This window comes from Schistocerca serialis, chromosome 1 (assembly GCF_023864345.2).
Source record: "Schistocerca serialis cubense isolate TAMUIC-IGC-003099 chromosome 1, iqSchSeri2.2, whole genome shotgun sequence".
NCBI classification, from domain to species: Eukaryota; Metazoa; Arthropoda; class Insecta; order Orthoptera; family Acrididae; genus Schistocerca; species Schistocerca serialis.
The window spans coordinates 667,677,035-667,704,273 of NC_064638.1; the positions used below are offsets into that span (position 1 = coordinate 667,677,035).

The 27,239-nt window shown below is 43.9% G+C and overlaps 1 protein-coding gene across 4 annotated transcripts in view; it reads right to left on the bottom strand.

The window, feature by feature from the left end:
* The window catches only part of LOC126479863 (long-chain fatty acid transport protein 1-like), a 389,287-nt gene that overhangs the window by 99,140 nt on the left and 262,908 nt on the right, over positions 1–27,239 (bottom strand). Inside the window, exon 1 of one of the 4 annotated variants that reach the window (XM_050103822.1) lies at positions 20,307–20,421. The exons of 2 other annotated variants lie outside the window; for them this stretch is intronic. The gene's annotated coding sequence lies outside the window, so the exon portion shown is untranslated. Of the gene's footprint in view, positions 1–20,306; positions 20,422–27,239 lie in introns of those variants that run through there. One more of the 4 variants, XM_050103823.1, reaches the window with a different exon arrangement.

The window sequence follows — 27,239 nt, forward strand, 5'->3', positions numbered from 1 at the left end:
TGACAGCAAGGTCAGGTGTGGAGGTAGAGGAGTTATTTCCGCATTAAGGAATCCTGGCTCTTGAAGCAGGGAAGTTCTTGATTCAGTGGGGTGTGCGGACCTTGTATAGAAGTAGTTCGTGTCGCTCGCTCCATGACCGAGACTTCACTGCCATTCATTCAACGTACACTGGCTGAAGCAGAGTACAGTACGGTAGGGTAGGGTAGGGTAGCCGTGCCGGCGCAGGGGAACGCGGGAGCCAATTACCGTGTGGGGTGGCAAGTCGGTCCGACGATCTTCTCGCGGCGATATGGCGGAAGGTCGTCTGCTGCACGCCAATTCAGCGACGAAGAAAACAGCATACAACTGCCCGAATGAGAGGCGAGCGCTACAAACAGCTGAACTGTCTGCTTTCTTATTAGAAACCTTTAAGCCGACCACCTCTATAAACGACGATATTTTTAAGGAACGGAAATAAACTTCCATAAGACCAATGCATCTTTATCCCCTTTAAAATGACCAGCCCTTTTCCCAACCACTCTTTAACTAATCATGTTCTAAAAGACGACCACAAACAATCATAGAAGAGGGAATTCCAAGGGGTGTGTCACCGTAAGGTTTCTTGTCGACAATGTGACGCAACAATCTCTAAAATTTCGTTGTCGTTTGTACTTCTGATGACACTGTTCTCATTTTTCCTCTGTAGTGAACAGTCATGGCTACTTCAAATGATGTCTTTCACTAGAACAACGAATTTCTCTTATTAGGGAGAAGAGAGAGAGAGAGAGAGAGAGAGAGAGAGAGAGAGAGAGAAACTAAATTCTCAGCGTCAGTTAGTGAGTGAGTTTCATTGTGGTAAAATTCAAATACACAATACAATTGCGAATCGCGGCAGGTATGGTAAGGAATTGGAAGGAAGTAGCAACAAAAATTCAAAGAAAAGACGTTGGCAATCATTTGAAGACGTTAATAATACTGGTTTAGAGTGGTTTAATAGAGTATGTGCCAAAGGACTGCCCATTAGTGGAGCGATGCTACAAGAAAAAGCTCTGAAATTTGCTTCTGATCTTGGAATTTCTAATTTCAATGCAAGCAACGCCTGGTTGGACCGGTTTCGTGTTCGACACAGTAGAGTTTTCCGAGCAATCTGCGAAGAAAGTGCAGAAGCTAATCAAGATGATGTATCCGACTGGAAGTCGAGACTTGGTGTAATTACAAGTGGTTGTTGTGATAGTGACATCTACAACTTGAATGAAACTGGTCTATTTTTTTAAGATTTTCCGGAAAAAACACTAACTATGAAGGGTAATCAGTGCAAAGGCGGCAAAATGGCGAACAAACATTAACAATCGATCTTTGTGTAACGTCTGCGATGTAAAAGAACTACTATTGATACATACAGCAAATCGTCGACCGTGCTTCAAAAACAATTACAGTAATGGAAATAAGTATTTATACACTACAGAGTGGAAAAGTAAACTGCCTTTATTGACAATACGAAACCAAAAACACTAATTGGATGTGCACTATACGCATTTGCCAGTCGCCAATGCAGCTATGCTGGTATATAGAACGATAATGAACAAGCCTTTACAAAACAACAAACAAAAACGTCTGCCAAGTTCTCTACTGCGCTGGGAATTAAGTATTCATACACCAACAGAAAATGACACTCCCAACAAAGCCAGAACATGTTTAATACTTCGTATGCATACCCTTTCGATGTATTACTTCTCGCAACCTCCGTGGCATGGAATGGACCAATTCTCTTGTAGTTTCCGACGTGATACCTTCCCATTCTCGAAGGAGAGCCTCTTTTCAAAGAGGCCTTACTACGGATGTCGTGTTTTCTCACTCGTGTTTCCAGCTCACTCCATAAGTGTTCGATGGGATTCAGGTCCGGACTCTGAGCTGGTGTTTTAAGAGTGTGTGGAGTGTTGTAGAGCAACCACAGCCGGACAATTTGCGCCGTATGTTTGAGATCATTGTCCTGTTGGAAGTAATAATTTCTAGGAAGACCCAAGGCGTCAACACTCTGTTGTAGGTTCTGTTTGAGAATGTTCATATACACAAATCTGTCCATGGTACCTTCCATAAACACTAGTTTTCCGACACCGGAGGCTGACATACAGCCCCATACCATCACTCCACCACCTCCGTGCTTCACCGTGGGTTGAATGTTGTTTCGGTCGAGGTCTGTACTCGGTCTTCTCCAGACCAAGATCCTACCATAATTGTGCACGATATTAAATTTGCTTTCATCTCTAAACAATACAGTATCCCAGAAGTCTGCTGTCTTGGATACATGCTGTTTCGCGAATTCCATCCGCCACTTCCTGTTCTTTTTGCTGATGTAGGGCTTTCGTCTCGGGACCCTGGCTCTGTAGCTCGAACGATTGAGATTAGTGCGAACTGACCTTGGAGTGATGACCTTTCCGAAGTGGTCATGTATATATTCGGATAGTGCCGACGCTGTCGTTTTCGGGTTTTTCTTGATGATTTTAGTAGCATTCTGGTCTCTCTTGTTGTAAGCTTCTGTGGACGACCGTGTCGTTCATTGTTTATTACTACATGTCTGTCCTTATATCGTTTAATGATAGATTGCACGGTCGCTCGGTTTCGTCCTAAGATGTTCACAATTTCGGCATACGACTTGCGTTTAAGATATTGGGCGACAACGATGTTTCGTTCCTCAATGGTAGTTTCCTTCCCATTCTGCTGTTCCACAGTACCCACGTCCGACGTGCTGTTGCTTCACGGCCGCCACACGACTACACAAGTGTGGCATGCACTCCGGGGCTGCGTCAGCCGTTTGCTTGGTTGAAAGTAGTCCTCTGTGTGAATACATTTTGCCGTGTCGTAGACCGTACTGAGTGTAACATATTTTATTTTCTCAGAATAGATTCATGGCATACGGGAAGCTTCATTACCAAGAACATGGTTATCTGACGCTACATCGTCGTACTTGCTCGTATCGGCGCTGTGAGTAATTTACTATCCCAACACACGGTCGTAGTTTGTCACCACCTACTGTACGAATACTTATTTCCATGATTGTATATTTCCTTGTTTGGTCCCTCTTCGCGTGCAAATAAAAATACGTGGATGACGTGTGAAATTTTTCGTTCTTGGCTGAATAACTTAAATTGAAACATTAACATCAGGAACGTAAAATCATACTTTTCGTAGGTAATGCTCCGTGTCGCGCAGCAAAAAATTATCGAACGTGGAAATATTTTCTTTTCCTGCCAACACAACATCGTGTGTTCAGTTTCTTGTCCAAGGAGTAATCCGGTCTTTTAAATTAAATTACCGAAAGAAGCTTCTGCGTTCCATAGTTGCGGAAATGGACAACGCCACATCCGTGTGCGACCGTATGTGATGCTGTCAGCTGGATTAAAAGTGCAAGGAAGTAAGTGAAAAATGAAACAATTAGAAAATGCTTCAGTAATTCTGGTTTTCAGTCTTCACAAAATGTGAACGCTGGAGAAGAAGAAGGTGGCGGCGATTAATCAATAAACATCCACAGTCACCTGTGCGATACTGCCAATATTGAACGAAGAAACTGAATGCTTCAATAGCGGTGATAATTAGGAAGATGTCGCTGCGTAAATGAACCCAGACCCTCAGTGTAGTGACAATCAAAACAGTGATAGTGAAGATGACGCAATTCCTGAAGAGGCAATCCTATTAGGCGATGCCTCAGACAGTATTGCTAGACACAAGCTCTTGCTTCTGAGTTTTTCCAACCAGAAACTGATGAACTTACTACCTCAGGTGTAAAAGGAATATGAGAAAGTGATTGTAAAAGAACGTATGAAAAAGTGTGAGCAGAAGTCAAATTCCGCCGTATTTTACTATGTAAACGATTAGTCGTACTGTATTATTATTATCGTTATTAATACGTTATAAGAGCTTGCTGTTATTGTAGCAGTTGTCATTAATTGTGTTAAAATGATAATGTTCAAATGGCTCTGAGCACTATGGGACTCAACTGCTGAGGTCATTAGTCCCCTAGAACTTAGAACTAGTTAAACCTAACTAACCTAAGGACATCACACACATCCATGCCCGAGGCAGGATTCGAACCTGCGACCTTAACGGTCTCGCGGTTCCAGACTGCAGTGCCAGAACCGCGCGGCCACTTCGACCGGCAGAGCCATTTGAACAAAGCCATTGCATCTGTCCAGACCAGTACTCGCCACAAAGGAAGAGAGAGAGAAAAAAATCATTCCTTTAATTCTGATCATAGATTTGAACTCCATATAAAATTCTGAGTAAACTGATATCTAACTTCGACTAGTCGAATAATTAACAATTCATCAAACTTGATCATTGAATTAATACGATAAATTAACTATCCCAAGTCCGCAGATACTACAGTGTTTTGTCTATTGAGGGCCATTGCTTAGAGGGGCAGGATAATTTTAGCACTCCCCATTTAATTAATACAGAAAACGCCCTAGACGGCGAAATCTGTCTTACTGTTCTGGCCGTTGTTTTAAGTCGTCGTTCAAGACACGCGGAGGCGGAGGCACACACGGTTTGAGCCTGTAAATAACCTGGAGCGCAGCTGTCCAGGCATTTCCGTTGCAGTTTCTAGAGGAGTCAACATCGCCAAGTTCAGTGTACGGCAGTTACCGCCATATGACTGGTGCTTCTCATTGCCCTGGGAACTACATAGGTTTAGTCCTCTGGGACTCGTGATGTTTATGAAGCACTCCACAATTACGATGGTTGCGACTCCAATACTGGTACGGTGGCCGATGCGCCATGCGATGAGTTCATTCGTTTATTCGGAAGGGGAGGCCGAAAGGGTCTGAAACGTTTCGGCTGGTCGGCGATGACAGAAGCGAGGCGCACGCCCTGTAATCTTTCTCAAACGATTTTACGGGAACTATTCGGTAAAAAAAAAATTTTTTTTGCTTTTCTTATAGATTTTTGTCAGGTTCACGACGGCGTGGCAATCATTTCATTAACGGATCATAATTATTATGATATTTTCGTGGAAGTAAGGTGCTGAGCGAAATTCGCGAAAGTTTGTAATGAAAAATAGAGGTCGCTATGATTTTGCGTTTGTGCATATTACGTAATATGTTGCAGCATATGAAATTTAGCCAACATACTGAATTTTTCTTTAGACTTGGCTGAAGGTCTCTATTTGTCACCAATCTCGAGAAAATTGATTTGACATAGCACACTCATTTGCGATCGCGCCGCGCCAGCGATAAAGCCCGAGTGAAATATCCACAACATTCCTAATATTTCATAAACGGTTTGTTATATCGAAATTAGGTTTTGGCAAATAATAGCACGCTAAGAGGAGAGTATTTTGTAATATTGTTACTATGCAAAACTTATAACCATGTTATTCCACTAACTACAGACTTTTTCGATGAAAGAATGCAATTTCTAAGGCCATCGGTAACTACATCTACATCTACATTTATACTCCGCAAGCCACCCAACGGTGTGTGGCGGAGGGCACTTTACGTGCCACTGTCATTACCTCCCTTTCCTGTTCCAGTCGCGTATGGTTCGCGGGAAGAACGACTGTCTGAAAGCCTCAGTGCGCGCTCTAATCGCTCTAATTTTACATTCGTGATCTCCTCTGGAGGTATAAGTAGGGGGAAGCAATATATTCGATACCTCATCCAGAAACGCACCCTCTCGAAACCTGGCGAGCAAGCTACACCGCGATGCAGAGCGCCTCTCTTGCAGAGTCTGCCACTTGAGTTTGTTAAACATCTCCGTAACGCTATCACGGTTACCAAATAACCCTGTGACGAAACGCGCCGCTCTTCTTTGGATCTTCTCTATCTCCTCCGTCAAACCGATCTGGTACGGATCCCACACTGATGAGCAATACTCAAGTATAGGTCGAACGAGTGTTTTGTAAGCCACCTCCTTTGTTGATGGACTACATTGTCTAAGCACTCTCCCAATGAATCTCAACCTGGTACCCGCCTTACCAACAATTAATTTTATATGATCATTCCACTTCAAATCGTTCCGCACGCATACTCCCAGATATTCTACAGAAGTAACTGCTACCAGTGTTTGTTCCGCTATCATATAATCATACAATAAAGGATCCTTCTTTCTATGTATTCGCAATACATTACATTTGTCTATGTTAAGGGGCAGTTGCCACTCCCTGCACCAAGTGCCTATCCGCTGCAGATCTTCCTGCATTTCGCTACAATTTTCTAATGCTGCAACTTCTCTGTATACTACAGCATCATCCGCGAAAAGCCGCATGGAACTTCCGACACTATCTACTAGGTCATTTATATATATTGTGAAAAGCAGTGGTCCCATAACACTCCCCTGTGGCACGCCAGAGGTTACTTTAACGTCTGTAGACGTTTCTCCATTGATAACAACATGCTGTGTTCTGTTTGCTAAAAACTCTTCAATCCAGCCACACAGCTGGTCTGATATTCCGCAGGCGACAGTGCGGAACTGTATCGAACGCCTTCCGGAAGTCAAGAAAAATAGCATCTACCTGGGAGCCTGTATCTAATATTTTCTGGGTCTCATGAACAAATAAAGAGAGTTGGGTCTCACACGATCGCTGTTTCCGGAATCCATGTTGATTCCTACATAGTAGATTCTGGGTTTCCAAAAACGACATGATACTCGAGCAAAAAACATGTTCTAAAACTCTACAACAGATCGACGTCAGAGATATAGGTCTATAGTTTTACGCATCTGCTCGACGACCCTTCTTGAAGACTGGGACTACCTGTGCTCTTTTCCAATCATTTGGAACCCTCCGTTCCTCTAGAGACTTGCGGTACACGGCTCTTAGAAGGGGGGCAAGTTCTTTCGCGTACTCTGTGTAGAATCGAATTGGTATCCCGTAAGGTCCAGTGGACTTTCCTCTATTGAGTGATTCCAGTTGCTTTTCTATTCCTTTGACACTTATTTCGATGTCAGCCATTTTTTCGTTTGTGCGAGGATTTAGAGAAGGAACTGCAGTGCGGTCTTCCTCTGTGAAACAGCTTTGGAAAAAGGTGTTTAGTATTTCAGCTTTACGCGTGTCATCCTCTGTTTCAATGCCATCATCATCCCGGAGTGTCTGGATATGCTGTTTCGAGCCACTTACTGATTTAACGTAAGACCAGAACTTCCTAGGATTTTCTGTCAAGTCGGTACATAGAATTTTACTTTCGAATTCACTGAACGCTTCACGCATAGCCCTCCTTACGCTAACTTTGACATCGTTTAGCTTCTGTTTGTCTGAGAGGTTTTGGCTGCGTTTAAACTTAGAGTGAAGCTCTGTCTGCTTTCGCAGTAGTTTCCTAACTTTGTTGTTGTACCACGGTGGGTTTTTTCGTCCCTCACAGTTTTACTCGGCACGTACCTGTCTAAAACGCATTTTACGATTGCCTTGAACTTTTTCCATAAACACTCAACATTGTCAGTGTAGGAACAGAAATTTTCGTTTTGATCTGTTAGGTAGCCTGAAATCTGCCTTCTATTACTCTTGCTAAACAGATAAACCTTCCTCCCTTTTTTTATATTCCTGGTGAAACGAAAAACACTATAGGTTTTGGAACAACATAAGTGAACACAAAACATGTTTATTTTGTTCCACCGGATCGCTACATTGTGTACCGTGATTCGTCACTGCACACAACGTTTTTGCACTGTTCAGTCATTCAAAGTTTACGCTCCTTACACCAAGAGAGGCGTCGTTTGGCATTTACTCGCGTGATGTGTGGCTTATGAGCAGCCGCTCGACCATGAAATTTAAGTTTTCTCACCTCCCGCCTAACTGTCATAATACTTGCAGTGGATCCTAATACAGTTTGGAATTCCTGTGTGATGGTTTGGATAGATGTCTGCCTATTACACATTAAGAACCTTTCCAGCCCTCGGCAGTCTCTGTCAATCAAAAGTCGCGGTTGGCTTGTACGCTTTTGTGCTGTACATGTCCCTTAACGTTTCCACTTCACTATCACAGCGGAACTAGTGGACCTAGGGATGTTTAGGAGTGTGTAAATATCGCGTACAGACGTATGACACAAGTGACACCAAATCACTTGATCACGTTCGAAGTCCGTGAGTTCTGCAGAACGCCCCATGCTGCTGTCTCACGATGTCTAATGACTACTGAGGTCCCTGATATGGTGCACGTGGCAGCACAACGCACCTAATATGACAACGTATATTTGTGCGGGTGTCCGATTATTTTTGATCATATAGTGTACAGTCAGTATGTAACAATTTATGAATACTTTTAACAGGGCTACCTCTGAATTTGGGTGTTTATTTCTGAAGATGTGTTTCGCTGGCCGGCCGTGGTGGCCGAGTGGTTCTGGGCGCTACAGTCTTGAACCGCGCGACCGCTACGGTCGCAGGTTCGGATCCTGCCTCGGGCATGGATGTGTGTGATGTCCTTAGGTTAGTTAGGTTTAAGTAGTTCTAAGTTCTAGGGGACTGATGACCTCAGAAGTTAAGTCCCATGGCGCTCAGAGCTATTTTTTTTTTTTTTTTTTTTTGTGTTTCGCTAGATCACCCAGACTTTCAATGTCTGTGGCTTCCTTACTGTCCCTTTTGTAAACCAGTTTCTACACTTTGATCACTGTGTGTTTCCACATCTCATCCTAAATTACTGCATTAATTGGAACCAATCTTGGTACACATGTTACTTAGTATTATCTGGAAATAAAAATTGTGGGGGTGGGGGGGGGGGAGGGGGGGGGGGGGTAAGAACCACCAACCTTGTACTGGAGGTTCATTCTTATTGAATTTCACTACTTGTTCTTAAATTAAAATGTTAATTATCTACTACTGGTGTGATTCTCAGTTTTTAATCAAAGTAACAAATTTCATTTGTAATTACTAATCGAATGAACAAGTTAGCATTCAGAAAAAATATAAATTTGGTAAATTTGGTGCATTCGGGTATCAGTATCTTCAAAGTAGATTTTACCAGTGTTTTTGGCAATTACATCATCCTTTTTTAGGGAACTTACGTCCAATCACTGCCCTTCAAGTCCTGTAAGTACGAAAAAAATCGAAATCCACATAATCCCCTTCGTCCATTCCGCGCCTATCGTCTACATTTAGGTTTTCCATGGTTTCCCTAAACCCGTTTAGTGAAACATCGGGGTGGTGAAAGGACACGACCGATTTCCTGCCCCTTCCTTGTGCTATCCGGGATGAAGCTCTGTCTGTAATAGCCATGGTTGAATGGAGGTTACCACTACTCTGTTTTCTTTATCTTCCTGACTGGACAAGGAGAGCGGAACCACAAATTAAAGTAGATTTTTTTGAGGGGCCCGCGAGACAGTCGTCCTTATTGATTCATTATTGATTTACAAAACCATAGATATCTGTATAAGTTGACAAGACAGGGAAATATCACCCTCCGCTTTTTAAATACGAAAATATCCTTTTAGCACCCAAACCCTTCCATGAGACTGCCGCAGGGCACAGCCTGACTCATCACACCAAATCACTCGTTTCCAGTCAGCCACTGTCCAGTGGCGTCAGCCGCGCGGTGTAGCTGCGCGGTCTTGGGCGTCTTGTCGTGGTCCGCGGGGTTCCCCCCGACGGAGGTTCGAGTCCTCCCTCGCGCATGGGTGTATGTGTGTGTTGTCCTTAGCGTAAGTTAGATTAAGTAGTGCGTAAGCTTAGGGACCGATGACCTCAGCAGTTTGGTCCCATAAGACCTTACCACAAATTTCCAATTTCCAGTGACGTCGCGTTTTACACCACCTCAAGCGTCGCTTGGTCCTGACTACAGAAATGTGTGGCTTATGAGAAGCTGATCGACAGTTGTATCTTGTTATTTTTACCTCTTTAAGCGCAGTCATGCGGTAGCTAGACTACTAGCAGCACTTTAGAACGCAGTAGTGATTTCTTTCGCTGATTTCATGCGCTTTTTTTACATCAACCATCCGCCAGGCTCACTGGTCCCTGTCCGTCAGTACACGTCTGCCTAATGTTGCTTTGGCTGTGGTTATTCCTTCGCGTTTCCATTTCACAATCAAGTCACCAAGAAGGATTGAAATGTCACTGACGAATTTGTTACTCAGGTGACGTCGACTGACTCTTTCGCGTTCGAAGTCACTGAGGAGGAGGAGCTTAGTGTTTAACGTCCCGTCGACAACGAGGTCATTAGAGACGGAGCGCAAGCTCGGGGTGAGGGAAGGATGGGGAAGGAAATCGGCCGTGCCCTTTCAAAGGAACCATCCCGGCATTTGCCTGAAGCGATTTAGGGAAATCACGGAAAACCTAAATCAGGATGGCCGGAGACGGGATTGAACCGTCGTCCTCCCGAATGCGAGTCCAGTGTGCTAACCACTGCGCCACCTCGCTCGGTCGAAGTCACTGACACTCCTGACTGACCCATTCTGCTGTTAACGCTTCCCTACTGGCACAGGCTGTCAGGATACTTTTTATCATATAGTGGTTATAAGAGTTAGAATATAACTATCCTATTATTGACAGTGTGGCCATTAGCTTGTAAATCAGCCCCGATTTATTCAGAAGAGGCAGCCCGCTATTCGCTTGAAGTTATTTAAGGAAACAATAGTAATCTAAACTCTTGATTGCGAGAAAGGGAACTGAACTTTGGTTATCTCGATCAAGAGTCTAGAGCCTTAACCACTGCACTACATCTCTTGCTTGCTCCAACAGGGGCACTTCTTCTTGGCGTAACTGGTTTCTCAAGGTGGCCAACAGGACATACAGTATTCCGCTTAAAATTCATTTCCTTTTTATTTATGTTTCAAGAGGTTGATCAGTTTCGTAAGAACTTTATCTACGCTGTATGAAGAAGACCGCCAGCTTTTCCGCTGTGGTTACTTAATCACATCCCATGCTCGCCAGCACTGGACATTGTGGTCGGTTGCATCATGAGTTTTATCTTTTTTCCCGTCAGGGCATATTAGTCCCTCTCAGTTGGATAACCTTTCGCCGTTCCACGTCAAGGTTCATGGCTATTTTTCTGAAGCACAAATACGGAAGTTGAACGATCTTAATATATCTTTGTGAGGCACTGATGTGTGTGTTCTTTAAATCGTTTATGCACTGTAGTTTTGTTCGCTTATCTCCGACTTTTGGCGCAGTTTTACGAATTAAAGCACTCCGTCTTCAGGCCACGAGTGGCCTACCGGGACCATCCGACCGCCGTGTCATCCTCAGTGGAGGAAGCGGATAGGAGTGGCGTGGGGTCAGCACACCGCTCTCCCGGTCGTTATGATGGTATTCTTGACCGAAGCCGCTACTATTCGGTCGAGTAGCTCCTCAATTGGCATTACGAGGCTGAGCGCACCCCGAAAAATGGCAACAACACATGGCAGCCTGGATGGTCACCCATCCAAGTGCCGATCACGCCCGACAGCGCTTAACTTCGGTGATCTCACTGGAATCGGTGTAGCTACTGCAGCAAGGCCATTGCCAATTTTACAAACTAATGGGACATTTTAATACTACGTTGTTCTACAGATCCTCGCTCTGTGTCTCACATCTCCAGTGTTACGTTAAAACATACTATGAGGAACTGTACTGCCTTGTCATTAATTCGAGACAGAAGATTTTGAATCATTTTCATACGTGGTCCGCGGGATGTGTACAGTGCTCAGGTAGCGTACATTTCTTCTTCTCGGATACAAGGTAAAGCTCTCTAATTTGCAGTTCTGTTTCAATGACGCCGTTTTAATAAATGTTACATATACATGTCGGGAACAATACATATGTCCAATATCAGCACTCTCATAGCACGTTAAATATGTCTGACGCAGGTATACTCTAGTTACATGTACGACGTCTCAAGGCAGTCTTAACATATTTATTTTACTTCAAAATACTTTCGTAACCTCGTGTAGTATTTGTTTTTCACTGTTCAGATTTGTTGTGCCTAAATAAATTTGTTCAAACTGAAGACATTTACGGTTTACATGCATATTTGTTTCATCTTTTAGTTATTTAACGAGTTACTGATCTATTTGCCGTTTAGTGAAAAAAATACAAGGCTTACCGAATATCGCCGGCCGGTGTGGCCGTGCGGTTCTAGGCGCTTCAGTCTGGAACCGCGTGACCGCGACGGTCGCAGGTTCGAATCCTGCCTCGGGCATGGATGTGTGTGGTGTCCTTAGGTTAGTTAGGTTTAAGCAGTTCTAAGTTCTAGGGGACTGATGACCACAGATGTTAAGTTCCATAGTGCTCAGAGCCATCTGAACCATTTTTTTTACCGAATATCGGAGCAGATTTGCGACTGGACCCAAGAAAAGGGGTTAACTGACACAAAAAGAGGACCCGTTCCAACAGGAAGAAGAAGATGATGACGACGATGAAAAAGACGGGCTACTTGTGCTCATTAGACTGTTGTACCATGAAGTCCTAAGTGACGAATAGCCTTTCCTGGTCGGAGGTAAAATAATGTCAGTTTTAACGTTTGAGCCAGTATCATCAAATTACGTCGTCGTTACACAGAATAACGGGTTTTCCACAGCGTTGGGAACAGAAGAGGAGGGGGAGGAGGTGGCAGCTTTAAGAGCGGCGGCAGGTGGGCGGTGGCCGGCAGCCAGTCTGGAGGAATGCGGCCCGCGCCGGCGACGCATCGCGTTTGTAAACACTGCGCTAATTACGCATCGCCACTCGCTCCGATGACGATGCAACTCGCGGAGAAAGCGCATACAGCAGCGACGCAATTAAGGCCGGGCATTTCGCGAGTGTCAGCATTCTTCACAGCAGTGGCAGACTTCTGACTCCTCGAGCAACGCCTATATGTTACCGGTACTTCGTGAAATTTCGTTATTCCGTAGAATACCTAGGTAATGTATAGAATGCCTGATGGTTTTAGTCAAACTATGAAACATAAGTTTTTTGTGAAAACGTTACGTACTTTTCCTAGCTGCACTATACAATTCCTAGGCATTATACGGAATGATCAGTACCATTTACGCAAAGTGTTAAAAGAGCTCAAATTTGAAGGCGTTATTATTTATACGCATTTGAAACTAAAAGAATAAAACTAAGAAAGCACAGGATATTCTTACCGGAAAGCAATGAAAGCAGAACTGAGATTGAAGTACTTTTTACAGTAAGTATTCATTTTCTTCTTAAAAAAACTTAAAATTTTGTCAATTTGATCTTGCACGTTTAATACATTTTACGACTTGAAGAAGAATGCAGACAAAATACTGTTACCGATAAAACACAAAGCAGGACTGGCATGACCTACCTGTTGCAGCAGAGAAGTCTAGGCTGACATTTTGAATTGCACTTTATTTTCTTTTTGACGTCCTTGGCCGCTTGCTGTAGACTGAGAAGTAGCTCCAGATTGTAAAGATATTTTGTCGGCAGGAACGTCTTCAGTTCTTATTAAGTTCTTTCGACATACTGTGAATTTTGATCTTGCATAGAGCCGCCTCAAGATTCCTCCTGCAGTTCCAGGTCGGTAAAAGCCGTCTTCCGCCACGGTCGTAACAACAGCCAACAGATCGCGTGAGTCACCCCGCCCTTTGTCGACTTCGAGAATCGGAATGCACACAGTGGCACCCAAAGGCACAGGAGGAATTTTTTTTGTCAGAATACCTTTTCTTTTTCTTTTTTTTTTTTTTTTTTTTTTTTTGCCTAATCTCTAGGTTCAATTTCGATTCCGTTTTACTTTGAGTAGTTTTCTCAATATTGAACCAGACACGCATAAAATCCTAACCCCATAACCTTCTACTTCGGCGCAGTCTTCGTCTTTGGGAGAATGTCCACAAATGGCACGAGCGTTTCAGTCACACTTTTGACATGAATGAGCAGTGCTCAGATCGAAAGACTTGCAAACGGCGAACGGTCTACCCGACAGGAGGCCCTAGTCACACGACATTTACATTTTAACACGTTCTGTTGCTTCTACAGTAGTTTATTGGTTGCTGACACTGAACTAAAGATGAATTCCTGAGCGGGAGTTCTAATACGTTCTTCAACAAGGTTGTGGCCGATTTCGTTTGGCCATCGTTGCCTCACTGATTCAGCAGCGGCCTTTCTCAGATGAAGTCGCTGCGACGGGTCGTTTAAGAAAAACAGAAAATCGAAAAAAAAGTGGCAAGTGGCAATGTGTAAAAGACAACTGTTCTACAGTCCATGAACTATTCGTCGATCGAACAGAGGAGAGACTATGAAATCAAGCCAAGGAACATATTTCGAAATATGTTCCTTGTTAGTTCATGTGTACTGTTCAATTAAGTACTTCTCAGAAATATTATCTATCAGTACCAAACGCGTTTCGAAAGGCTATGCCGTCGTCTTCGGTGGCAGTTTTCTAATATTTTAGTTTTGCTAAAGATTTTTTGTGTAAGAACTTTATTCCAGAAGTTTCAACTATTGTAATCAGATGAAACGAAATGCAAACTTTCAAAGAAGTTGAAAACAATCACGCATCTAAAAGTTGCGAATTTCCCAGGGCAGGGAGGCAGTATCAAAGGAGTAAATTATAGCCACAGTGGATCATTTTCACTGTTTATTATAGCAGACGCGTATTTTTCTTAAAAGCTGTGAAAATGAAGCCACACACACACACACACACACACACACACACACACACACACCCAGCCTTTTCAGTGAAACTTTACAATTTTGATTCGGTATTTTATCGAAATTTTATGCTCTCGTTAATTGACAACATGTGAAAAATAGTGCCACATATTTTTAAGAATGACATAAATTTCTAAAGAAACTGCAATGATTCATTTCCGTTTTTAAATGTGATAATATGTTTTAATTTCTTTGAGATCACAAGTATGTTTAATTTTTCATACAAATTCGTACGTTTTATTCTGACGAAGTACGTACTTTTTCTGTCACAGGCCTGCAAACCTGTGTTACGGAAATAGCGAAGGGCTGAACAGGTCCATAGCAACTTACGTGTGACAACCCAAGCACCTGTTGTCAGAGATTACTTTAGCGGTGATGAACACCGTGATCGTTGAACAGGCAGACCAAACTTCTGGTATGATGTATGATTTTTCTATGACATGGCTAGGAAATAGTCTCCGCTCTGCTACAGCGTACGACGTACTTTGCAAAACTAAACGAAACATAAAAGGCGGCAACTACTAACTACCTTACCAGTATATGCATATTTCACTACTTCACACGCGGACAACCACAAACGGAACGTAGCTTTGTGTTACCTGGAAGAGACTGCTCTTTCTGAAGTAGCTTGGAGGCCATCTCCGTACTGTGCGTTTTATCTAGCTTGCTCGGTACAGCTCCGCTTTAGAAACAGTGTCATCTTTACGGAAACAAGAATATTATGGAACAAGTTATTATTCAATCCAGCGCAGCTGAAAATTGAACATGAAACATTGCCCTTCGGGGCATTTGTGTAAGTAAAGACAAATTATACAAATACGCATAAGGATGTAATAAATAGCTTAAGACGAAGGACTTAAAAAGCGAACGAAATCCTGATCATGCGGGCAAAAGAATTTCATGGAAATTAAGCATGTGTCCTGTTTTGGCATCCTGTTTGCGGCTAGGTTATTAGAAACTCAGCAGAAACTCGGCTTACAACAGGATGACGACTTGACAATGGGAGCGTACCGGGATTCGGCTGCTGTGACTTGCAGTAATTAGGAAAACACTGAACGAGATAGTCAAGGTGTATTTGAATTCAGCTTCTTCCGGAACATGTCCACATGATAGTAGGAACAATAACTATATTGGAAAGCACTGAAAGTACCTGTCCGATTGTACAAGAGCTCCTTTTCCACATATTCCTTTCCTCTCCGATTCTGTGCAGGACCTCGTATTCCTCACCTTATTCGTCTGTAGCACATCTCAGACGTTCGGTTCTCTTCTGGCCCGGTTTTCCCACAGTCCATGTTGCACTACCATACAAGGCTGTGTTCCAAACATACATTCTCAGAAATTTTTTCCTGAAGTCAAGGCCTATGTTTGTTACTAGTAGACTTCTAGTGGCCAGGAATGCCCTTTTGCCAGTGCAAGTCTGTTTTTGATGTCCTCCTTGCTCCGTTCGTCGTTGCTTATTTTGCTGCCTAGGTAGCAAATTCCTTAACTTCATTTACTTCGTGACTGTCAGTGCTGATGTTAAGTTTCTCGCTATTCTTATTACTGCTGCTTCTCATTACTTTCGTCTTTTTCTATTTACTCTCAATCCTTGTTATGTACTTATTAGGCTGTTCATTCCTTTCAGCAGATCCTGGAATTCTTCTTCATTTTCACTGAGGCCAGCAACGTCATCAGCGAATCTTATCGTTGATATTCTCTCACCTTTAATTTTAGTCCCACTCTTGAACCTTTCTTTTATTTCCATCAAGGCTTCTTCAATGTATAGATTGAACAATAGGGGCGAAAGACTAAATCCCTGTTTTACACACTTCTTATCCGAGTTCTTCGTTCTTGGTCTTCCATTCTTATTACTCCCTCTTGGCTCTTGTACATGTTATATATTACTCGTCTCTCCTTATAGCTCACCGCTATTTTCCTCATAGTTTCGAACATCTTGCACCTTTTGATATTCTCGAACGTTTTTTCCAGGTCGACACATTCTATGACCGTGTCTGGATTTTTCTCTAGTCTTGGTTCCATTATCAGCCGCGACGTCAGAACTGCCTCTCTGCTGCCTTTACCTTTCCTAAAGGCAAACTGATCATTATGTTCCATTTAGGTAAGCAAAAAAAAGGGGGTCGCTTCCTGATTTTTAACTATGGCAGATAAATGGAGCGCGTTAAGTTCGAATAAGAACACCCGTGGCTGCTCAATTAGCACGCAGGTGCAGGAGACGCTGCCTGCTTATTGGCCAGATTCTAGTCTTGTGTAAAACGAGCTTTGGGCCTACCATGAGCAGGAAGCCGACGCCAAAAGCGAGGGGTGGTGTCACGTCATCAGCTAAAAGCATTAATTATCGAAAAATCAATCTCCAATGGTTGTGGTCGCCGAGTACTGGAGAGACTGACCTTAAATGTAGAGATACGTGGAAAGTTGAGTACGAATTCAGTCAGCATCTCAAACTGCTCTGTCAATCACAGTGCGAAGCAATCTATGCGAATCCAAACCGAAGCAGAAAAGAAAGTCTAAATTTCTGATCACCGGAAATAATATGGTAGCATGATCCTACCAGGCCCGAGGTTGTGTAATACAAAACAGTGGTTGGAGGTAAGTACATTGTGCCAAAAACACGATTTTTTGTGTATGGTAGACACCCAAAGAAGCTATTCGTCACGAAGGGTGAAGCGTAGTTCCATGATTTTGCGATTGTTCTGTTTCCGTTCTTTGACTAAGAATGGCACATGTTTTTGGAGGCTCAAGCGTAAGTTATTGTACAGACATTATTTCAAAAGAGACAAATCCAAGTGCGACTCCAGCCAAGTGAATTCGTATGAAACACTACAGCTGCATACACACCTCCAGGCGAGGCGTGTTACTATGTAAAGTATACGGTCACAGATAAGTTCAGCAGCTTGCTGTTTACGTTATTTTGTTAGCTGACAACCAAAAGAAGTAAAGAGCGCGTCGACAGTAAAGGGGATAGATCATGCTCCCAAAAAGAAAAGTTTCAATACCGGCGTTCTACTGAGTTGCATGAATGTGCTGTGAAATAGCTGATTCTTCAGTATTGTGAATAACTGTGTGCAAGGTTGATAGCTAGACGTGAGTAATACTTACGAAAGAAAATTATGTGTAAAAGGACGCCAGATGTGAACGACATAATATACTCGCAGGAACTGATTTTTTTTTTCCGGAAAAGTAAAGCATCGTGACATACAGATTAACAGTTTGCACGGTAAATCGGCTGTGGTACAATATTGACTGTGCAGTGCTATCGCAAAAAGCAGTGTTTAACTGACCAACCTTCTCTCTCCGTAGCTCCCTTAGCACTCAACGGCTGTCATCCGCGAATGTATCGGCAGAAAACAGCTGTGATGTCACAGATGGCGAGAAGCCTGACAGTACTACAGAGAGCGAGAAGCAAAAACGAAGATAAATTCTGTTTCTAGCTATTCCTGCAGCAACTTGGCAGTCATTTATTCACGTAGCGAGTATCGGAACGAATCCTGTTTGTAACTCATCCTCCCCCTTCCCCCCCTTCCGCTCCCTCCCTCCCCCTCCCTGCCCCTCCCTCTCTCTCTCTCTCTCTCTCTCTCTCTCTCTCTCTCTCTCTCTCTCTCTCTCTGTGTGTGTGTGTGTGTGTGTGTGTGTGTGTGTGTGTGTGTGTGTGTGGGGGGGGGGGGGTTATCTAACTAGAACACTAGCGAGTATCTGGTCAATTTCAGGGCGGATAATCGCATGTACATTTTACTCCTCCACTGCTAACTTAAGTAATGCACTGCATTATTAATAGGATAAAATTCCTCTGAATACATTTCACCAATTTTATATATTATTTTTAAGCCTCTGAAGAATATTTTGAGTCTTAGTAAGGAATTAGCAATCAGTTGCCACGTCAGCCAGATCTTTCCCTTTCATCAGCAGTGTTAGTGGTTTTATAGTGTTTACAACTTGGTCTATGGCATGTTTCTGTGCCTAATACTACATCTTCTATCGCGGGGGACGTCCTTAGAGGCTGTAAAGACGGAGTTAGTTAATTTTAGAACGTAAAATTGATTAAGTGGCGGAAAGTTAATTAACTTCGCGTGTATAACCTGAGGATGTCTCCCACAGAAGGGGGAAATGTTAGGCGCAGCAAGATCCTGCATATTCCTTACTGTTTTTGGTTTCTCGGTAGAATCAGAGAGAGTGATCGCTCGATTGAAGAAAATGACGCAGGAGGCAGTATCCTCGTTGAAGCAGTTTTCCTGGTACTTGTATTAAGGTCGCCAGACCAGTACTGGAGATGGCTTTCCGGAGCACGCTCGCGTTGCCTTAGCGTCGCGACATCTGACGCGGTTGCAGCAGGGTCTACGTAAGTAATCAGTGAAGCGAACAAAAAGCTTGAGTTCCTGTTCGTAAGAAACGAGAGCAAAACAGCTAGTCTCAACGGTGTAACTGACGACCAGCGTTTTGGATGAAGTTACCTCTCAATGCCATGTAATGCTGGAGTGTGTAGAACTAATGTCTGGCGGCAGGACAGACCACGCGCCTGCCTAGATCGACAGACGTCTCCGCTTGTTGCATAAGTGCTGAATTATTCGAATAGTTAGTCACTGTGTAATCAAAGGACTTAATGCGCAACACATTTCTTTCTGTTGTACAAGAGATATCTGCGTGGTACAAATAAGCTTACAGAGTAAGGTTTCCGTTCTGGGCGAAAACTGCAAGACCATGCCAATCAGAGTTACCAAAACAAAAAGCAATCGCAGAGAGGAGGGCAAGCTATGAAGAGGTGGTGGAAAACGAGCAACACTTTGTTGTTGATTAGGAGTACCATCAAACAAACAATACTTCCTTTTAGCCACACTCACGTCGAAGCACAGAGACCAGTTTCAGAATTGTTTGGTTGTAGCAGCTTGGCTGGAAAGCCACTCCAGTCATCTACGGAGAACTATCGTTTAATTTTTACAATTCCTTTCGTTGAAGCGAACTATACGTGCGCGAAAGAATGCGCAATATATCCTTCGCTGTACACACACACACACACGCAGCTTTATACTTGGCACGAATTTCATTGGTGATCGACGAAACGTTTCGGCTGAAAACGGTATGCAATGTCTTTCATCAAATGACAACTCTTGAATATCAGGTGTTGGAGCTTCACAGTCGTATCACAGATTTATCTTTCGTATGCTCAAGTGCGTTTTCCACTAATTATCAACTTGATTCGATAAGAACGGTGTGAGGTGCAAGCTAAACACTCGTGAACTCGTACGGGGTACCAAGAACACCTTCAGCAACTGCAGCTGGCGCGCTACTGCGTAAAGAAACAACAAATGCATCGCTGTAAGACATTGGCGGGTGTGATGCGAGAAATACTTCAGCCGTTCGTAACCAGCCCGCTGGCGTGTAGTGCTGTTGTTCCACCAGGCAAAACGGGTCACGACACCGGTTCCCACTAGCGATAGGAGTTACGTAGGCCAACTTACATTTCACCGAACTGTACTCTCGACTTTAGAGGCGGTAGTTCATCACACTGTAAACAGTAAAATCGTGGCCTCAAGTTCACATGCTCACCAGTTTGTGAAAAAAAGACACACACACGTGCTACACAGTTATTCGACAAACACATGCTGACAGCATCTTACTTACAAAGTGCTGAAAACAGTAAACAATTGCAAGAGTGACTAGGTAAACTTGCTGGTAAGAGTAGAGCACGGAAGCAATAAGTGGGTTACACTAAAATTGATACAGACGCAGTCAGGTCGACAAACGAGTGAGTATTCGGCGGAGAGAGGTTAAAGGTTGACGTTGCCTACCTGCCTGCCTGAGTGCGGCTCGGCTTCCGCACAACGCTTGCTTCGGGTCGCTCCTCGGTGCACTTCGTGAACAAACTGCCGCAGCCGCTCGTCGCCGAGGTGACGCCGCAGCACGCGAACCCTCTGGCGGTAGCCGCAGGAACTAATCCACGCTCCCAGAATTACTCCGTTCCCCACTTCAGCGGAGAAAGTGCGGGAACGGACCGGTATCTCCAGCCTGAGTTTTTAAAGAATGTTTACCGCTTCCCGCGCGCATAAATTTTCTCTTGACATTTCTCTTCCATTTCCAGTTATCCTATGGTGTTTTCTGTTTTTAGGTAGAGGTATTGCTGCAACTCTGGGATAAGTGGCTAGTATCCGGCCACGACACAATTATCCGTATGATAAAGAAGTAGGTAGATGTGATATAAATGTGCAAATGCCGGCCGGTGTGGCCGAGCGGTTCTAGGCACTTCAGTCTGGAACCGCGCGACCGCTACGGTCGCAGGTTCGAAACCTGCCTCGGGCATGGATATGTGTGTGATGTCTTTAGGTTAGTTAGGTTTAAGTAGTTCTAAGTTCTAGGAGACTGATGACCTCAGATGTTAAGTCCCATAGTGCTCAGAGCCCAAAAATGTACAAATGAATAAATGATTGCAATTTCAGAAAAAATCGATGAATTACTCAAGAAAGAGTTTCCCAAATTGGGCTAGTCAGTAACGCGTTCTTCCACCTCTAGCTCTTATGCAAGTAGCTATTCAGCTTGGAATTGATTGACAGAGTTGCTGGATGTCCTCTTGAGGGATATCGTACTGTTCAAGTGGCTTGTTAGTTCGTCAGAATCCCGAGCTGGTTCGAGGGCCCTACCCATAATGCTCCAAACGTTCTCAATTGGCGAAAGATCCGGCGAACTTGCTGGCAAAGGTAGGGTTTGGCAAGCACGAAGAGAAGCGATATAATCTTTCACGGGTGGGCACTATCTTGCTGGAATATAATCCCAAGATGGCTTGCCGTGAAGGGCATCTAAACGGGGCGTAGAATATCGCTGTGCTGGAAGGGCGCCGCAGACGACAACGAAAGCGGCCCTGCTATCTGAATTGGCTGCCTAGACCATCGCTCCTGTTTGTCGGGCAGTGTGGCGGCGACATTCCGGCTGGTATCACACCGCTGTCCGGGGCGCCTCCTTACAAATTCTCGTTGGTCTTCGGAACTTAGTTTGAAGCGGGGCTCTTCACTGAAGACAATTCTACTCAATGAGATTCCAGGCCGGATGTAACAGACACCGTGGCAAACGGGCTTGGTGTACAGAGGTCAATGGTAGTCGGCGCAAGTGGCGCCGTGAGCTCAGTTTCCTGTCTGTGAGCCGCGTATTAATGCTCCTTATGGTCACCGAAGTACGTGTTGCACGTCGGATCGACGATAATGATGATGGTTCAAAATGGTTCAAATGGCTGTGAGCACTATGGGACTCAACATCGGTGGTCATCAGTCCCCTAGAACTTAGAACTACTTAAACCTAACTAACCTAAGGACATCACACACTTCCATGCCCGAGGCAGCATTCGAACCTGCGACCGTAGCGGTCACGCGGTTCCAGACTGAAGCGCCTAGAACCGCACGGCCACACCGGCCGGCGATAATGATGAATCCCGTGCTCTGAGTGCCTCTCTAACGATTACTCGGTCCTCACATTCTGTCGTCTGTCTAGGTCGAGTGCTTCCTTGTTGACTGAGTTTGGCCACCGTTCTCCCATGCCTTCCAACATCGTCGAATGGTGGCATCGCTCCTATTCAGATGTCCAGCGATTCGCCGATTATTCCAGCCGGCCTATTTGAGTTCAACTACACGTCCTGTCCCAGATGCTGATATCTGTGTGTTTGCTTACACGTCTCTCTGCGCGGCACAGTTACTCTCCAGCTGAATACCGTAATGAAATTCGCGAAGACTTTATGGCCTGATATTGACACCCTGCTTACTATCCTTGCCAGTTACGAGGTGAAACTGCACCGCAGCGCCACATATTCATGCATGAGTAGCCAAAGTTTACAATTTTGCATTTTCTATCGTTACCAATATTAATATCAATTTGTGACAGATTTACATAACTCCTTTTTCGTGGTGCGTCGTTTTTTTTTTTTTTTGGCAGATTTAAAATAAGACGATCATTCTTTCTTCTACAAAAAGGTAAGTCGGAAGTCAGTTCGCCGATGAATTTCTTCTAATTGATGTCCGGGAGCTTCAGAAAAGATTTCGTTGTTCCGTGATAAATGCCAAACACTCCCATCTGCCTGATTTCTGCTATGGTCTAAATTTTTCTCTACGTGAAACTATCGCCGTTACTTTTCATCACAGCCATGAGCTATAAACTTTTGGCCTAAAAATATTTGTAAATCACGATCCTGCAGGGTATCCATTTTATTTAACTATTTATCTACATATCTGAATGCAAATAAATTCTGTTTTTTTTTTTACCACTCACTTATGGTAATCACTAGTACAGATCTGCTTTCATTGAACGGCAAATAATAACTGAAATCCGACAAGAGCACCCTTCAATGATCCTTATGATAATGGCAATACGTTCCTTTTTCCTTGTCTCTGCTCGTCATTATAACACTGCGCCAGAGAAATCGTCTGGTTCGAGAGCTATCTCCGTATGAACATTGATGCTTTAACTAGTACGTCCCATATCCAGAACACTAAATGATTAATGATTACATACGGTATACCGGTCTTCCGCGCACTCTGACACGTAGCACATAACGAAGTTGGAGTGTGGCGAATTGATCTAGAATCTGTCTTCACATTTTCTTAGTTTACTTATCGACCCTGATCTAAACAAATTCTCGGAACGGGTATCTGCCAAAATTCCTGTTCCTCCTTGGTATTTAGAAGGGCACTCCCTATTTTCGAAGTCAAGGAAACGCATTCTCCTGTCTATGACAGCCGAGAATCCAACATGCTATTACTTTTTTAGGGAACAGTGTGACGTAGTGTATGTGTCATATTACGGGAAAACTACTGCTGCGTTTTAGCTGCAAGAACAAGCACTTTTTTTGTCTATTCAAATGCGCGTAAGACATTCTGCCTTGAGGAAAACTGCGACCACTGCGCATAAAGAGCCAAACAATCGTCAACCCGAGATAGATTTCACCACTACAGCGCTTTGAAATGCATGGTAACGTTCCGTATGTTAAGGCGCTGTCTTTTCCTCTGGCATAAAAGTCGGCTCAGACAATCAGTTACAGAACGATCTGCAGTTTAATGTCGAATCCGAACCATGTCGTAATTGTATTTTCTTCGCTTTTATGAGATAATAGCAGAAATGGGCACTCACATTATCGGATTCGTAATCTGATAACGTGAAATGCTATCAAGGTTTGAGTTCAGCAGCCGTACTGAAGCAACGGAATGAATTTGGAAAAATTTTGTAGCAATTTTTGAATCTTGCAGGTATGCACGACTGAGTTGTCGAAAAATGATACAGGTTAGGTGGGTAGGTCGAGTAACTAAGAGGTGCCGCATCGGATGGGGTGGGAGGAGAGAAAACTGTGTTGTAAAACTAGGTTAAAAGGAGAGAGAGCTTGATAGAACACTTCCTGAGTCAACAAGAAACTGTTAATTTGGCCAAGGCTTGCCTACAGTACACAGTTTCAAGTGGACTTAGTTTGAAGTAGTTACTCAGAAATGAAGAGGCTTGCAGAAGACAGACTAGAGTGCTGCATCAGACCACAGCAACTAGGTGAATTTCGTTTCTTCATTAGTACAGTGTTCGCTCAGTTCTTTTATTTATTTTGCTGATAAGCTAAGCGAATATCATGAAATAAAAAAAAAAATGGCTCTGAGCACTATGGGACTCAACATCTGTGGTCATCAGTCCCCTAGAACTTAGAACTACTTAAGCCTAACTAACCTAAGGACATCACATACATCCATGCCCGAGGCAGGATTCGAACCTGCGACCGTAGCGGTCACACGGTTCCAGACTGACGCGCCTAGAACCGCACGGCCACACCGGCCGGCATCATGAAATCAGTCCGGGTTTATTAGCAGTAGTAATATTATTGCTGAATCATTCATGAGTGGAAATCCGTTTGCGCAACACACTCTAAGACAACCAAAAACGACGCGCCACGGATAAGTTGTGCAAACTCAACACAAACTGATATTCGTATAGGTATCCACGGAAAATACAAAATCGTAAAGTTTGGCCGCCGCTGGATGAATGTGTGAGGCTGCAGCGCAATTTCACCGCGCAGCTGGCGAGGATAGTAAACAGGAGACATGTCGATACCAGGTCACAGAGTCATTGTGAATGTCATTCCGAGTACTCAGCTGGACAATAACTGCGCCTCGCAGACAAGCGCGTGAACAATATACGCGGATGTCAGCATTTGAGAGAGGACATGTAGTTTGGCTCAGACAAGCCGGTTGGAGTAGTTGGCAAACCGCTCTACATTTGAACAGGAGCGATGGCAACATTATACTATGTTGGCAGGATTGGGTGAACCATGGCCAAACACAGCGTTCACAAGGAAGGGCTCGATCTAGAGAGCCGACAGAAAGAGGACCGAGCGATGGTCAGCGGAGAGGCCCTCACAGTCCCGTATTCATCATCATCATCAATCCGACGTGCATCTGGTGCTTCAGTGACGGCAAGGACCGTTAATAGCCGACTCACATAAAGGGCGCTAAGCTCATGGTGGTCATGACTTCTGCACAGCAACAAGCCCATTTGCAGTGTTGTCGGACACATTCGGCCTGGAATCACATTAACGGGAATAGAATTGTCTTCAGTGACGAATCCGCCCTCGAAATGAGCCCCGATGAGCAGCCGGGACGTATCTGGAGATGCCCCAGACAGGGGTTGTTACCAGCCTGACTGTCGGCTACCACACTACCCGACAAACAGGTGTGATGGTCTTGGCGGCCACTTCATTTGATAGCAGAACCGCTTTGGTTTCATCTGTGGCGCTTTACTGTACAACGGTACATCGACGATATTCTGCGACCCGTTTTGTTGCCCTGCACGGCAATCCATCCTGGGCTTACATTCTAGCAAGATAGTGCCCGACCACACACGAGTCTCCACAGGTTGTCCTCGTGCTTACCGAACCTTACCTTGGCCAGAATTGCCGTCAGATCTCTCCCAGTTAGGCAAGGCCCTCCAACCGGCTTAGGATTTTGACAATCAAAAGCGCTAATTGGACAGAATTTGGCACGATATCCCTCAGTAGTGCATCCAATAATTCTGTCAATCAGTGTCAAGGCGAATAACTACTGCCACAAGGGGCAGAGGTGGACGAAGGCGTTATTGACTTGCTGAGTTTTTGAGGCTCTTTCTCTTTAATAAATCATCTAATGTTTTTCTGAAATTGTAATCATTTGTTTATCTGTTCACGTACATCACATCTGCCGATTTCCGTCCCATTCGGACGATTCATTTGTGATGCGTCCTTTTTTTGTCATAGAGTGCGTTTTTGCTAGGCCTTACAGTTATCGTTATTTGTCGGGAATCTGCTAGTAAATTACCTCGCAGCAACTCCTTCTTGTCCCTGATCTTACTTCCCATCCCTCTCCCTCCTTCTCTGTATGTAATGACAATTTGTTGTTTTTTATTTATTTATTTTTGGTTTCATTACCATACAGCTAACTTTAAGTTACACACATTATCAACAACAGTCAGTTTTGTTTAGTATGTTGTTCAGCATTTAAATCCATTTATAACAGAAGAGGTACAATTTTTATAAAATTCGTATGCGTACTCTACGATTATCTATGTAAAAAAATTAAATTCAGTTACAACAAAAGGAATATTATTTTCAACTAAAAGGCTTTTATACATACACCACAACTAACACGTCCGGCCGCGCGGAGTGGCCGCGTGGTTTGAGGCGCCATGTAACGGAGTGCGCGGGCCCTCCCGCCGGAGGTTCGAGTCCTCCCTCGGGCATGGGTGTGAGTGCTGTTCTTAGCGTAGGTTAGTTTAAGTAGTGTGCAAGTCTAGGGACCGATGACCTCAGCAGTTTCGTACCTTTGGAATTCACAAACATTTGAACATTAATACGTCCGATTTCTCTTCTCGTACGCTGGATCTTCGAGGCAGTGCGGATCTTCGACTCGGCTCTGTTCCCTCGGAGAGGCCGCTCTCGCAAATGGCCTCGCGTTGCCGGTGCCGGCCTCCTCCTGCTTTTAACTGAACGACGATAAAAAAAAAAAGCTGCTAGGCTTTTGTAATTTCGTATATATTTTTCTTCTTTCCTCCGTATTTTGATATTTCTCCACACTTCGCCTGACATCCGTTTTTTTTCTTTTCTTTTTTTCCTTTTTTAAAGGGGAATATAACGAAACTATAGAGCTAGATATTTGTCTTCAGTTGAGAATATCAATAATGTAATATGGGAAAATCTCTTTGCAATAATACCGGCTTGGTAGGTGCTTCACTTCAGGCGCCAATATAGGGCGAGTGGCAACTGCATGGACATTGTAGGGTTCTGAAATGACAACATTTCCGCCATTGATCGTAATAATTGTTTATCTTTCACTGTTGGCCAGTTTCGGTTATTATGCCATAGTCACACGATAGTTGACGTGTATGAGAACAAGCGACAATGCTGTCCAGCCACCAACATATGATGGACAAACATAATACTTACGACAAATAGTAATGTGACAGGGATGCGGGCGGAGGTGATTGGTTTACGGCGTACTAAACACGATCCGATGAAATTACTTGCGAATTTTGCAGGGGATCACGAACAGCGTGGCTACCCTTCAGTCTCCCCTCATCGGTAAAACTACTTAAACTACGGTGTAGGAATTCCTACTGGAGGCGTACGTTCGTCCTATCCTACCCTTTCGGAGTGAATACTCTGGAGGGGACAGTGACGAATATCTGCTGATGCTGTGGCATGTTATATGAATGTTTTAATTAATATGGAATGGATCATTTTA